Below are 16,263 nucleotides of genomic sequence, written 5' to 3' on the forward strand. Positions count from 1 at the left end.
TTATGAAAAATAAATTATTTAAACACATAGTATAATAAGAGAAAGACAGATTTAAAAAGGAAATATATATATAAAAGAAAAAACCTTCCTCAGATTGCATCATTTCCCAATCAGTTTGACTGAAAATGATCCAGTGTACTGTCCGTAGTTCAACTCTTTCCTTCTGAAGAAATCCAATATCTTTTTAATAGTATTTATTTTAGTTTAATATAGTGATACTTTCTTATCAAGTATCATCCTTTACAACCAGGAAAACTTGGGAAAATAATGTATTAAATATCCCAAGTATTTTGATTTTAATTTCAATTATCTACTTCACCAAAAGAATTAAAACAAAACAAAACAACAACAAAAAGAGATCTTAGAGAATGGATAACACTATATGGGCACAAAATGATTGAATCCTGTACACCTTGTATTTCTGAACAGCAAAGATGCATTCATATTTTTTGCATTAGTAAAACTTAAGGCAACAAATTATCAAGATGCTAGTAGCATTCTTTGGCTACATAAACAAAGCGTATCTACAATAAGAATTCAGAGAGAAACATAGGGTAAAAATTTATTGCCACACTACAAAATTTTAAGAGTCATTATGCAGAGTCTTATTTTTAATCTTTCCAGAAGGATCAAACTGAAGTCATTGAAAGATTAAATGTCTAAAGTTTAAAACACATAGATATTTAACAACCGTTTCTCCAAATTTTGCCATCTATATTATCTAAAAACATCATGAAAAGAAAAAAAAAAGTGCATGATAGTTATATGAACAGGAAAGTACAAAAATATCAATGGCTTTAGGGGGAAAGGTGGGTAAATGATACTATATTTTCTCATAAAATTGAAAATCACCAGTAAAATTGTGAACTGAATATAAGACTGCCTCGATACATAGTTTCTTATCAGCAAGACACCATAATATGATCCTGATATTAGAAAATCCAGCATAAAACAATAAGGTCAGTAATGAATGAATAAATATAATAAACCTATTAATCATGTGGAAAAAGCAAACTATTTCTGATTATACAATGGCAAAATTAAATAGGAAACTAAATTAGTTTAAACCAAGCAGCTAATGCTTTACATTAAGGTAGCAATTTTCTTAAGGCTGTCAAGACATCCTTATTTCTCATAGTGTATATTGGGGTTAAACCTCGGGGTGATAATGGTATAGAAAAGTGAGAGAAATTTGTCTGTTCTGGAAGAATTTCTAGATTTAGGTCATAAATATGTAACGGTTGCAGATCCAAAGAATAAAGTCACAACCATGACATGAAATCAACAGGTGGAGAAACCCTTTGCTCTTTCCATTGCTGATGGCAACTTCAGGATGGTGGAGGTCATTCTACCGTTGGAGCCAAGTATCAGCAGAAAAGGGACCATGACAAATAGCACAGCAACTGTGAAGACCAGCATTTCATTCAGAAACGTGTCCCCACAGGCCAGCTTCAGTACTGGGGGGATGTCACAGACATAGTGATTGATTTGGTTCGATCTACAAAAGGACAGAGAGAAAATCTGGCTTATCTGCCCTATCTCATTTGGAACACCAGTGACCCAGCAGGCAGCCACCAGCTGGACACAGACTATGTGGTTCATGACCAGAGAATAGTGCAGGGGGCTACAAAGGGCCACGTAGTGGTCATAGGCCATCACTGTAAGAAGCAGGCACTCTATGTTTCCAAATATAAGGACAAAACTCATCTGTGTTGCACAAGCAAAGAAATATGTCTTTTTTGAGTCCAAAGGTTTATGAGCATTCTAGGAAGAGTGGGAGACACATAACAGATTTCCAAGAAGGAAAAATTACTGAGGAAAATGTTCATGGGAGTCTGGAGAGTCTGGTCTGTCCTGCTTATGAGAATAATGATGCCATTTCCCGTCAGAGTTATCACATAGATAAATAGAAACATCACAAAAAGAAACATTTGGAAATTGGTAATGTCAGAAAATCCCCAAAGAACAATCAATCATTGAAGTGAGATTCACATTCACTAGATATAGCTCAGACGGTAAAGCGTCTGCCTGCAATGCAGGAGACCCGGGTTTGATTCCTGGGTCGGGAAAATCCCCTGGAGAAGGAAATGGCAATCCACCCCAGCACTCTTGCCTGGAAAATCCCATGGATGGAGAAGCCTGATAGGTTACAGTTCACGGGGTCGCAAAGAGTCGGACACGACTGAGCAACGTCACTTTAACTTTCTGTGAAAATAGTACAATTAGGCATTTATCTTTTTTTGTTTTGTAATTTTATAAATTAAAGGGATTTAGGGGAATTATTAATAGTACATAAGATTCTATTCTGTATTAATGTCTAGTATTTTGTATCCCGGACTCAACACAATTGAAGTCTTATGGAAAATTTATGCTAAATTCTAAATATAAAAGCATAAGTTGCAATTCAAGGTTTAACTTTAAATAAAAGTGATATGTTTTAGAATTATGCACTTTCATTTTGAATCTGTTTGTGTGCAGAGCAAAATCAATCCATTTTACTTCTTATATTAAAAAACAGAATTCTGAAGCAGAAACATTTGTATTCCACTTTCTCAGTGGTAGGGCACAATCAAATTCTGTAATGCATTTATCATGAATTTCCCAACTCTTCCATTGGAACTTTCTCAAGAATAAAGCATGCCTTTCCTTCCATATTCTGCAATGATAGTTCTTACTACTTGTGTGTGCACTTTATTTGAGACCATTCTGGCTGCCTTTATCTACTAAAATAAGCAACATAACCATCAGGAATTATAAAGAAGGAACTTTTATTTATCCTTTGCAAGCATGCAGCTTATGTTTAACAATGTTCTTGACTTATTGGTTATTTAATTAATAATGACAAACTTGAAGGAATTACATTGATGATATGATTTCTGAAACTCTGCCTAGTAAATCTATTCGCAAATCTCTTATGATGTGCCAGGGGTCACTTACATTTAAAAATTATCATGTTAATAATATATATAAGATACAACACATGAAAATTAAAACTGAAAACTATAAATTATTTATACTATGGTTAATACACAGTTGTCAAAAATATCAAAAGCAGAGAACATATATTTTAGCTAGTAGGTAGGTGAGCAAGTATAGTTTAGTGAGTAATTAGTGAGACCTATACAGACTCAAAGTTCTCCTGTATTTAGATATACTTGTAAAACATAAGAGTTTTAAAAGAAAGGTGATTAGTAAACTGTAGCTTTAAATAGTAATTAGGAAATTGGAAAACACAAATGACTTTAACTGTACTACCTTATGTTAGTAAGCTACTGGCAATAGAATATTATTGAATTGTGTTAATGTCATGATATATTGATATTATAGATGAAGAAACTAGGGCTCAAAGGTTTACATGATTAAACTAAGAAAAAGAAAAAAAAATGTTCTCTTTGACTTTCAGGAATCATGAGCATTGTGAAAAGGGTAACAGATCCACAACTACTTCCGAAAGGAAAGAATTGCCAGGGAAAGAATACATGGGAATGTAGGGGTCAGGACCCACTTTTGGTATTAGAATCACTGTGTTTAATCCATTGTATATTCTTGCCTCCTTTGTCAAAGATAAGGTGTCCATATGTGCGTGGATTTATCTCTGGGCTTTCTATTTTATTCCATTGATCAATATTTCTGTCTTTGTGCCAGTACCATACTGTCTTGATAACTGTGGCTTTGTAGTAGAGCCTGAAGTCAGGTAGGTTGATTCCTCCAGTTCCATTCTTCTTTCTCAAGATCGCTTTGGCTATTCGAGGTTTTTTGTATTTCCATACAAATTGTGAAATTATTTGTTCTAGCTCTGTGAAGAATACTGTTGGTAGCTTGATAGGGATTGCGTTGAATCTATAAATTGCTTTGGGTAGTATACTCATTTTCACTATATTGATTCTTCCAATCCATGAACATGGTATATTTCTCCACCTATTAGTGTCCTCTTTGATTTCTTTCACCAGTGTTTTATAGTTTTCTATATATAGGTCTTTAGTTTCTTTAGGTAGATATATTCCTAAGTATTTTATTCTTTCCGTTGCAATGGTGAATGGAATTGTTTCCTTAATTTCTCTTTCTGTTTTCTCATTATTAGTGTATAGGAATGCAAGGGATTTCTGTGTGTTGATTTTATATCCTGCAACTTTGCTATAGTCATTGATTATTTCTAGTAATTTTCTGGTGGAATCTTTAGGGTTTTCTATGTAGAGGATCATGTTATCTGCAAATAGTGAGAGTTTTACTTCTTCTTTTCCAATTTGGATTCCTTTTATTTCTTTTTCTGCTCTGATTGCTGTGGCCAAAACTTCCAAAACTATGTTGAATAGTAATGGTGAAAGTGGGCACCCTTGTCTTGTTCCTGACTTCAGAGGAAATGCTTTCAATTTTTCACCATTGAGGATAATGTTTGCTGTGGGTTTGTCATATATAGCTTTTATTATGTTGAGGTATGTTCCTTCTATTCCTGCTTTCTGGAGAGTTTTTATCATAAATGGATGTTGAATTTTGTCAAAGGCTTTCTCTGCATCTATTGAGATAATCATATGGTTTTTATTTTTCAATTTGTTAATGTGGTGTATTACATTGATTGATTTGCGGATATTGAAGAATCCTTGCATCCCTGGGATAAAGCCCACTTGGTCATGGTGTATGATCTTTTTAATGTGTTGTTGGATTCTGATTGCTAGAATTTTGTTAAGGATTTTTGCATCTATGTTCATCAGTGATATTGGCCTGTAGTTTTCTTTTTTTGTGGGATCTTTGTCAGGTTTTGGTATTAGGGTGATGGTGGCCTCATAGAATGAGTTTGGAGTTTACCTTCCTCTGCAATTTTCTGCAATCTCTTTAACAAGTGGTGCTGGGAAATCTGGTCAACCACTTGTAAAAGAATGAAACTGGACCACTTTCTAACACCATACACAAAAATAAACTCAAAATGGATTAAAGATCTCAACGTAAGACCAGAAACTATAAAACTCCTAGAGGAGAACATAGGCAAAACACTCTCCGACATACATCACAGCAGGATCCTCTATGACCCACCTCCCAGAATATTGGAAATAAAAGCAAAAATAAACAAATGGGACCTAATTAACCTTAAAAGCTTCTGCACATCAAAGGAAACTATTAGCAAGGTGAAAAGACAGCCTTCAGAATGGGAGAAAATAAAAGCAAATGAAGCAACCGACAAACAACTAATCTCAAAAATATACAAGGAACTCCTACAGCTCAATTCCAGAAAAATAAACGACCCAATCAAAAAATGGGCCAAAGAACTAAATAGACATTTCTCCAAAGAAGACATACAGATGGCTAACAAACACATGAAAAGATGCTCAACATCACTCATTATCAGAGAAATGCAAATCAAAACCACTATGAGGTACCATTTCACACCAGTCAGAATGGCTGCGATCCAAAAGTCTACAAATAATAAATGCTGGAGAGGGTGTGGAGAAAAGGGAACCCTCTTACACTGTTGGTGGGAATGCAAACTAGTACAGCCACTATGGAGAACAGTGTGGAGATTCCTTAAAAAACTGGAAATAGAACTGCCTTATGATCCAGCAACCCCACTGCTGGGCGTACACACTGAGGAAACCAGCAGGGAAAGAGACACGTGTACCCCAATGTTCATCGCAGCACTGTTTATAATAGCCAAGACATGGAAGCAACCTAGATGTCCATCAGCAGATGAATGGATAAGAAAGCTGTGGTACATATACACAATGGAGTATTACTCAGCCATTAAAAAGAATACATTTGAATCAGTTCTAATGAGGTGGATGAAACTGGAGCCTATTATACAGAGTGAAGTAAGCCAGAAGGAAAAACATAAATACAGTATACTAACGCATATATATGGAATTTAGAAAGAGGGTAACAATAAACCGGTGGACAAGACAGCAAAAGAGACACTGATGTATAGAACAGACTTATGGACTCTGTGGGAGAGGGAGAGGGTGGGAAGATTTGGGAGAATGGCAATGAAACATGTAAAATATCATGTAAGAAACGAGTTGCCAGTCCAGGTTCGATGCACGATGCTGGATGCTTGGGGCTGGTGCACTGGGACGGCCCAGAGGGATGGTATGGGGAGGGAGGAGGGAGGAGGGTTCGGGATGGGGAACACATATATACCTGTGGCGGATTCATTTTGATATGTGGCAAAACTAATACAATTATGTAAAGTTTAAAAATAAAATAAAATTAGAAAAAAAAATCAAAAAAAAAAAAAAAAAAAAAAGAATCACTGTGCCTTTGTCCATCAAAATAATTATATACCTGACTAAAAACAACCCAAATAGAAGCCGCTGGAGATGGTGAACGTCAGCAAAGCACAACAGAAGAAATTATTTCAATTTAGTTAGATTTTATTCTGGTATATTTGTTTTTGTTCTCTTCTCTTTTTTGTGTTTTCTCTGTAGGAATAGAAGGTTTAGCATTTGCTTTCACTCATCCATCAGCAACATTTCTTATTCTTCAGTGCTAAATAAATTACAATTTCTAATTGTACAAGTCCAGCATTTTGATACTTAACTTATCAACGTATACCATGAATAAGATTTATGGTAAGACAAAATTTTGCATGTTATTCTAAACAGTGAGTAAATTAGAAAAAACAACTACTCTGTGTGCTATAACTAAGTTATCTGTACTATACCTCTTTCTTGTAAATGTTTAAGTGCTTATTATTAAGGGAAATAAATATTAATGCTCTAATATTGCTATTTTTGAACTCAAGTCTCCATTACTTGGAAAAATTCAAATGATTAAGAACATGTGTGATAATTCTGTTCAGTTCAATTCAGTCAATCAGTTGTGTGCGACTCTTTGTGACCCCATGAATTACAAAACGCCATACCTCTCTGTCCATAATCAACACCCAGAGTGCACTCAAATTCACGTCCATCGAGTCGGTGATGCCATCCAGACAATCATCCTCTGTTGTGCCCTTATCCTCCTGCCCCCAATCCCTCCCAGCATCAGAAATTTTTCCAAAGAGTCAATACTTCACATGAGGTGACCAAAGTACTAGAGTTTCAGCTTTAGCATCATTCTTTCCAAAGAACAACCAGGACTAATCTCCTTTAGAATGGACTGGTTGGATCTCCTTGCAATTCAAGGGACTCTCAAGAGTCTTCTCCAACACCACAGTTCAAAAGCATCAGTTCTTCGGTGCTCAACTTTCTTCACAGTCCAACTCTCACATCCATACATGACCACTGGAAAAACCAGCCTTGACTAGACAGACCTTTGTTGGCAAAGTAGTGTCTCTGCTTTTGAATATGCTATCTAGGTTGGCATAACTTTCCTTCCAAGGAGTAAGTATCTTTTAATTTAATGGCTGCAATCACCATATGCAGTGATTTTGGAACCCTAAAAAATAAAGCCTGACACTGTTTCCACTGTTTCCCCATCTACTTCCCATGAAGTTATGGGACCAGATGCCATGATCTTCGTTTTCTGAATGTTGAGCTTGAAGGTAACTTTTTCACTCTCCTCTTTCACTTTCATCAAGAGGCTTTTCTGTTCCTTTTCAATTTCTGCCATAAGGATGGTGTCATCTGCATATTTGAGGTTATTGATATTTCTCATGGCAATCTTGATTCCAGCTTGTGCTTCTTCCACCCTAGCGTTTCTCATGATGTACTCTGCATATAAGTTAAATAAGCAGGGTGACCTTATACAGATTTGACTTACTCCTTTTCCTATTTGGAACCAGTCTTTTGTTCCATGTCCAATTCTAACTGTCACTTCCTGAACTGCATACAGCTTTCTCAAGAGGCCAGGAAGGTGGTCTAATATTCCCATCTCTTTCAGAATTTTCCACAGTTTATTGTGATCCACACAGTCAAAGGCTTTGGCATAGTCAAGAAAAAAGAAATAGAGGTTTTTTCTGGAACTCTTTTGCTTTTTCGATGATCCAACGGACGTTGGCAATTTAATCTCTGGTTCCTCTGTCTTTTCTAAAACCAGCTTGAACATCAGGAATTCATGGTTCACATATTGCTGAAGCCTGGCTTGGAGAATTTTGAGCATTATTTTACTAGCGTGTGAGATGGGTGCAATTGTGTGGTAGTTTGAGCATTCTTTGGCATTGCCTTTCTTTGGGATTGCAAAAGTAGGAAGTCAAGAAACACCTGGAGTAACAGGCAAATTTGGCCTTGAAATACGAAATGAGGCAGGGCAAAGGCTAATAGAGTTTTGCCAAGAGAATGCACTGGTCATAGCAAACACCCTCTTCCAACAACACAAGAGAAGACTCTACACATGGACATCACCAGATGGTCAACACTGAAATCAGATTGATTATATCATTTGCAGCCAAAGATGGAGAAGCTCTATACAGTCAGGAAAAACAAGAGCGGGAGCTGACTGTGGCTAAGATTATTAACTCCTTATTGCCAAATTTGGACTTAAATTGAAAAAAGTAGGGAAAACCACTAGACGTTACAGGTATGGCCTAAATCAAATCCCCTAGGATTATATAATGGAAGTGAAAAATAGATTTAAAGGACTAGATCTGATAGATAGAATGCCTGATGAACTATGTACTGAGGTTCATGACATTGTACAGGAGACAGGGATCAAGACCATCCCCATGGAAAAGAAATGCAAAAAAGCAAAATGGCTGTGTGAGGAGGCCTTACAAATAGCTCTGAAAAGAAGAGAAGTGAAAAGCAAAGGAGAAAAGGAAAGATATAAGCGTCTGAATGCAGAGTTCCAAAGAACAGCAAGAAGAGATAAAAAAGCCTTCCACAGCAATCAGTGCAAAGAAATAGAGGAAAACAACGGAATGGGAAAACTAGAGATCTCTTCAAGAAAATTAGAGATACCAAGAGAGCATTTCATGCAAAGATGGGCTCAATAAGGGACAGAAATGGTATGGCTCTAACAGAAGCAGAAGATATTAAGAAGTGGCAAGAATACACAGAAGAACTATACAAAAAAGATCTTCACAATCAAGATAATCACGATGGTATGATGACTCAGCTAGAGCCAGACATGCTGGAATGTGAAGTCAAGCAGGCCTTAGAAAGCATCACTATGAACAAAGCTAGTGGAAGTGATGGAATTCCAGTTGAGCTATTTCAAATCCTGAAAGATGATGCTGTTAAAGTGTTGCACTCAATATGCCAGCAAATTTGGGAAACTCAGCTGTGGCCACAAGACTGGAAAAGGTCAGTTTTCACTGCAACCTTAAAGAAAGGCAATGCCAAAGAATGCTCAAACTACCACAAAATTGCACTCATGCAACACGCTAGTAAAGTAATGCTCAAAATTGTCCAAGCCAGGCTTCAGCAATACATGAACCATCAACTTCCAGATGTTCAAGCTGGTTTTAGAAAAGGCAGAGGAACCAGAGATCAAGTTGCTAACATCTGTGGGATCATGGAAAAAGCAAAAGAGCTCCTGAAAAACATCTATTTCTGCTTTTATGACTATGCCAAAGCCTTTGACTGTGTGGATCACAATAATCTGTGGAAAATTCTGAAAGAGATGGGAATACCAGACCACCTGACCTGCTTCTTGAGAAACCTGTAGGCAAGTCAGGAAGCAACAGTTAGAACTGGACATGGAACAAAAGACTGGTTCCAAATAGGAAAAGGAGTAAGTCAAGTTTGTATAAAGTCACCCTGCTTATTTAACTTATATGCAGAGTACATCATGAGAAACGCTGGGCTGGAAGAAGTACAAGCTGGAATCAGACTGCCGTGAGAAATATCAATAACCTCAAATATGCAAATGACACCACCCTTATGCCAGAAAGTGAAGAAGAATGGAAAAGCCTCTTGATGAAAGTGAAAGTGGAGAGTGAAAAGTTGGCTTAAAGCTCAACATTCAGAAGACGATGATCTTAGCATCTGGCCCCATCACTTCATGGAAATAGATGGATGAACAGTGGAAACAGTGTCAGACTTTACCTTTTTAGGCTCCAGAATCATTACAGATGGTGACTGCAGCCATGAAATTAAAAGGCGCTTACTCCTTGGAAGGAAAGTTATGACCAACCTAGATAGGATATTGAAAAGCAGAGACATTACTTTGCCAACAAAGGTCCGTCTAGTAAAGGCTATGGTTTTTCCAGTGGTGCAAGAGTTGGACTGTGAAGAAAGCTGAGTACCAAAGAATTAATGGTTTTGAACTGTGGTGTTGGAGAAGACTCTTGAGAGTCCCTTGGACTGCAAGGAGATCCAACCAATCCATTCTGAAGGAGACCAGCCCTGGATATTCTTTGGAAGGAATGATGCTAAAGCTGAAACTCCAGTACTTTGGCCACCTCATGCGAAGAGTTGACTCATTGGAAAAGACTCTGATGCTGGGAGGGATTGGGGGCAGGAGGAAAAGGGGATGACAGAGGATGAGATTGCTGGATGGCATCACCGACTTAAGAGATGTGAGTTTGAGTGAACTCCGGGAGATGGTGATGGACAGGGAGGCCATGTGTGCTGCAATTCATGGGGTTGCAAAGAGTTGGACATGACTGAGTGACTGAACTGAACTGAACTGAACTGAATCTCTTCTTGCTTGCTTAGTCTATGAATTGTGTCCAATACTTTGTGACACATGTACTGTAGCCCAACAATCTCTTCGCCCATGGGATTCTTCAGGCAAGAGTACTGGACTGGGTTGCCATTCCCTTCTCCATAATCTCTTCTTACATGGTCAACAATTAGATAAGATCTGCCCTAAAGGCCTCATTTTCAGTTAATTGCCTCCTTAAAGACTCAAGACACTCTTTAGTTCTTCATTTTCTGCCATAGAGGTGGTGTCATCTGCATATCTGAGTTTGTTGATATTTCTCCCAGCAATCTTGATTCCAGCTTGTGATTCTTCCAGCCCAGTGTTTCTCATGATGTACTCTGCATATAAGTTAAACAAGCAGGGTGACAATATACAGCCTTGACATACTTCTTTTCCCATTTGAACCAGTCTTTTGGTCCATGTCCAGTTCTAACTGTTGCTTCTTGACCTGCATGCAGATTTCTCAAGAGGCAGGCCAGGTGGTCTGGTATTCCCATCTCTTTCAGAATTTCCCACAGTTTATTGTGGTCCACACAGTCAAAGGCTTTGGTATAGTCAATAAAGCAGAAATAGATGTTTTTCTGAACTCTCTTGCTTTTTCCATAATCCAGCGGTTGTCAATTTGATCTCTGATTCCTCTCCCTTTTCTAAAACCAGCTTGAACATCTGGAATTTCATGGTTCACATATTGCTGGAACTTGGCTTGGAAAATTAAAGTATTACTTTACTAGCATGTGAGATGAATGATAATTCCTAAGGCCCTCTTGCCTTCACAGTCCAGGATGTCTGGCTCTAGGTGAGTGATCACACCATTGTGATTATCTGGGTCATGAAGATCTTTTTTGTACAGTTCTTCTGTGTATTCTTGCCACATCTTCTTAATATTTTCTGCTTCTGTTAGGACCCTACCATTTCTGTCCTTTATTGAGACCATCATCCAAGTCTATGTCCTTACCAGTAATGCTAAAGAAGCTGAAGTTGAATGGTTCTATGAAGACCTACAAGACCTATTAGAACTTCAGTTCAGTTCAGTCACTCAGTCGTGTCCGACTTTTTGTGACCCCATGAATCACAGCACATCAGGCCTCCCTGTCCATCACCAACTCCTGGGGTTCACCCAGACTCATGTCCATCGAGTCAGTGATGCCATCAAGCCATCTCATCCTCCGTTGTTCCCTTCTCCTCCTGCCCCCAATCCCTCCTGGCATCAGAGTGTTTTCCAATGAGCCAACTCTTCACATGAGGTGGCCAAAGTACTGGAGTTTCGGCTTTAGCATCATTCCTTCCAAAGAACATCCAGGGCTGATCTCCTTTAGAATGGACTGGTTGGATCTCCTTGCAGTCCAAGAGACTCTCAAGATTCATTCTGATATTTGACAAAACTAATACAATTATGTAAAGTTAAAAAAAAAAAGAGTCTTCTCCAACACCACAGTTTAAAAGCATCAGTTCTTCAGTGCTCAGCCTTCTTCACAGTCCAATTCTCACATCCATACATGACCACAGGAAAAATCATAGCCTTGACTAGATGGACCTTTGTTGGCAAAGTAATGTCTCTGCTTTTGAATATGCTATCTAGGTTGGTCATAACTTTCTTTCCAAGGAGTAAGCATCTTTTAATTTCATGGCTGCAGACACCATCTGCAGTGAGTTTGGAGCCCCAAAAAATAAAGTCTGACGCTGTTTCCACTGTTTCCCCATCTATTTCCCATCAAGTCATTGCACCAGATGCCATGATCTTCGTTTTCTGAATGTTGAGCTTGAAGACAACTTTTTCACTCTCCACTTTCACTTTCATCAAGAGGCTTTTGAGTTCCTCTTCACTTTCTGCCATAAGGGTGGTGTCATCTGCATATCTGAGGTTATTGATATTTCTCCCGGCAATCTTAATTCCAGCTTGTGTTTCTTCCAGTCCAGCGTTTCTCATGATGTACTCTGCATAGAAGTTAAATAAGCAGGTGACAATATACAGCCTTGACATACTCCTTTTCCAATTTGGAACCAGTCTTTTGTTCCATGTCCAGTTCTAACTGTTGCTTCCTGACCTCCATATAGATTTCTCAAAAGGCAGATCAGGTAGTCTGGTTTTCCCATCTCTTTCAGAATTTTCCACAGTTTATTGTGATTCACACAGTCAAAGGCTTTGGCAGAGTCAATAAAGCAGAAATAGATGTTTTTCTGGAACTCTCTTGCTTTTTCCATGATGCAGCAGATGTTGGCAATTTGAGCTCTGGTTCCTCTGCCTTTTCTAAAACCAGCTTGAACATCAGGAAGTTCACGGTTCACATATTGGTTAAGCCTGGCTTGAGAATTTTGAGCATTACTTTACTAGCATGTGAGATGAGTACAATTGTGCGGTAGTTTGAGCATTCTTTGGCATTGCCTTTCTTTGGGATTGAAATGAAAACTGACCTTTTCCAGTCCTGTGGCCACTGCTGAGTTTCCAAATTTGCTGGCATATTGAGTGCAGCACTTTCACAGCATCATCTTTCAGGATTTGAAAGAGCTCAACTGGAATTCCATCACCTCCACTAGCTTTGCTCATAATGATGCTTTCTTTCTTTTTTTCCTCCAACTATAATTTTATTTTATTTTTAAAGTTTACAAAATTGTATTATTTTTGCCAAATATCAAAATGAATCTGCCTCAGGTATACATGTGTTCCCCATCCTGAACCCTCCTCCCTCCTCCCTCCCTATACCATCCCTCTGGGCCATCCCAGTGCAGATGCTTTCTAAGACCCACTTGACTTCACATTCCAGGATGTCTGGCTCTAGGTCAGTGATTACACCATCGTGATATCTGGGTCATGAAGATCTTTTTTTGTATAGTTCTTCTGTATATTCTTGCCACCTCTTCTTAATATCTTCTGCTTCTGTTAGGTCCATACCATTTCTGTCCTTTATCAAGCCCATCTTTGATTGAAATTTTCCTTTGGTATCTCTAATTGTCTTGAAGAGATCTCTAGTCTTTCCCATTTTGTTTTTTTTAACAAACACCCCCAAAAATATGACCTTTTCATTATAGGGGACTGGAATGCAAAATTAGGAAGTCAAGAAACACCTGGAGTAACAGGCAAATTTGGCCTTGGAGTACAGAATGAAGTAGGTAAAAGGCTCATAGAGTTTTGCCAACAGAATGCACTGGTCATAGGAAACACCCTCTTCCAACAAAACAAGAGAAGACTCTACACATGAACATCGCCAAATGGTCAACACCAAAATCATATTGATTATATTCTTTGCAGCCAATTATGGAAAAGCTCTACACAGTCAGCAAAAATAAGACCAGGAGCTGAGTGTAGCTCAGAACGTGAACTCCTTATTGTCAAATTCATACTTAAATTGAAGAAACTAGGGAAAACAAAGACCATTCAGGTATGACCTAAACAAATCCCTTACGATTATACAGTGGAAGTGTGATATAAATTTAAGGGCCTAGATCTGATAGACAGAGTGCCTGATGAACAATGGACAGAGGTTCGTGACATTTTACAGGAGACAGGAATCAAGACCATACCCAAGAAAAAGGAATGCAAAAAAAGCAAAATGGCTCTCTGAGGAGGCCTTTCAAATAGCTGTGAAAAGAAGAGAAGCAAAAAGCAAGGGAGAAGAAGAAAAATATACCTACTTGAATGCAGAGTTCCAAAAAATAGCAAGGAGAGATAAGACACATTCCTCAAAGATAACTGCAAAAACATAGAGGAACATAATAGAATGGAAGAGACTAGAGATATCTTCAAGAAAAGTAGAGATACCAAGGGAATATTTCATGCAAAGATGGGCTTAATAAAGGACAGAAATGGTATGGAACTAACAGAAAGAGAAGATATTAAGAAGAGGTGGCAAGAATACACAGAAGCACAGTACAAAAAAAAATATTCACGACCCAGATAATCATGATGGTGTGATCACTTACACTCACCAAGAGCCAGACACCCTGGAATGTGAAGTCAAGTGGGCCTTAGGAAGCATCACCAGAAATAAAGCTCCTGGAGGTGATGGAATTCTAGGTAAGCTATATCAAATTCTAAAGATGGTGCTGCGAAAGTGCTGCACTCAATATGCCAGCAAATTTGGAAACCTCAGCAGTGGCCACAAGCCTGGAAATGGTGTCTTCATTCCAATCCCTAAGACAGGCAATACCAAAGAATGTTCACACTACTGCAAATTGCACCCATCTCACATGCTAGTAAAGTAATACTCAAAATTCTACAAGCAAGGATTCAACAATACATGAACCATGAAATTCCAGATTCTCACAGTGGATTTAGAAAAGGCAGAGAAACCAGAGATGAAATGGCCAATATCTGTCAGATCATCAAAAAAGCAAGAGAGTTCCAGGAAAAAAAGAAAAAAAAAATCAATTTCTGCTTTATTGACTATGCCAAAGCCTTTGACTGTGTGGATCACAACAAATTTTGGAAAATTGTGGAAGAGATTGGAATACTAGACCTCCTGACCTACCTCTTGAGACATCTGTATATAGGCCAGGAAGCAACAGTTAGAACTGGACATGGAAAAACAGACTGGTTCCAAATAGGAAAAGGAGTACATCAGGATATATACTGTCACCCTGCTTATTTAACTTATATGCAGAGTACATCATGAGAAACACTGGGCTGGATGAAGCACAAACTGGTATCAAGATCGCTGGGAGAAATATCAATAACTTCAAATTTGCAGATGATTCCACCCCTACGGCAAAAGTTGAAGAATAACTAAAGAGCCTCTTGCTGGAAGTGAAAGAGGAGAATGAAAAAGTTGACTTGAAGCTCAACATTCAGAAAACTAAGATCATGACATCCAGTCCCATCACTTCATGTCAAATAGATGGGAAAACAGTGGAAACAGTGGCAGACTTTATTTTGGGGGGGTTCTCAAATCATTGCAGATGGTGACTGCAGCCGTGAAATTAAAAGACACACCTTGGAAGGAAATTTATGACCAGCATACACGGCATATTAAAAAGCATAGACATTACTTTGCCCATGAAGATCCATCTCATCAAGGCTGTGGTTTTTCCAGTAGTCATGTATGGATGTGAGAGTTGGCCTATAAAGAAAGCTGAGCACCAAAGAATTGATGCTTTTGAAGTGTGGTGTTGGAGAAAATTTTTGAAAGTCCCCTGGACTGCAAGGAGATCCAACCAGTTAGTCCTAAAGGAAATCAGTCCTGAATATCCATTGGAAGGATTAATGTTGAATCTGAAACTCCAATACTTTGGCCACCTGAAGCAAAGAGCTGACTCATTTGAAAAGACCCTGATGCTGGGAAAGATTGAAGGTAGGAGGAGAAGGGCCTGATAGAGGATGAGATGGTTGAATGGCATCATTGAACTCAATGGACTAGAGTTTCAATAAAGTCCAGGAGTTGGTGATGCATAGGGAGGCCTACCATGCTGCAGCCCATGGGGTCGCAAAGAGTCAGACACGACTGAGCGACTGAACTGAACTGGATCCCCCTTTTCCTCTTTCTTTTATTGCTTTTGTCTTCAGAGACAGATCCCAAATATATTGCTGTGACATGTCAAAGTGTGTTTGGCCTCTGTTCTCTTCTAGGAAGTTTATGGTTTCTAGTCTTACATTTAGGTTTAACCATTTTTAATTCATTTTCATGAGGTAATTTTCTAATCTCACTCTTTTACATATAGCTGTCCAATTTTTCCATCACCACTTATTGAACAGACTGTCTTTTCTCCACTGTATATTCTTCCCTCCTTTGCCACAGCTTAAAAAAAAAGAAAAGA

The 16,263-nt window shown here is 38.2% G+C and overlaps 1 pseudogene; it reads right to left on the reverse strand.

Moving 5' to 3' along the window:
- Positions 1–1,088: 1,088 nt before the first annotated feature.
- On the reverse strand, positions 1,089–10,434 carry LOC147343308 (olfactory receptor 10AG1-like; annotated as a pseudogene).
- Positions 10,435–16,263: the final 5,829 nt, after the last annotated feature.

Source organism: Bos grunniens, chromosome 28, assembly GCF_055505025.1.
Source record: "Bos grunniens cultivar Pamir isolate PY7600 chromosome 28, Bosgru_T2T1.0, whole genome shotgun sequence".
Classification (NCBI taxonomy): domain Eukaryota; kingdom Metazoa; phylum Chordata; class Mammalia; order Artiodactyla; family Bovidae; genus Bos; species Bos grunniens.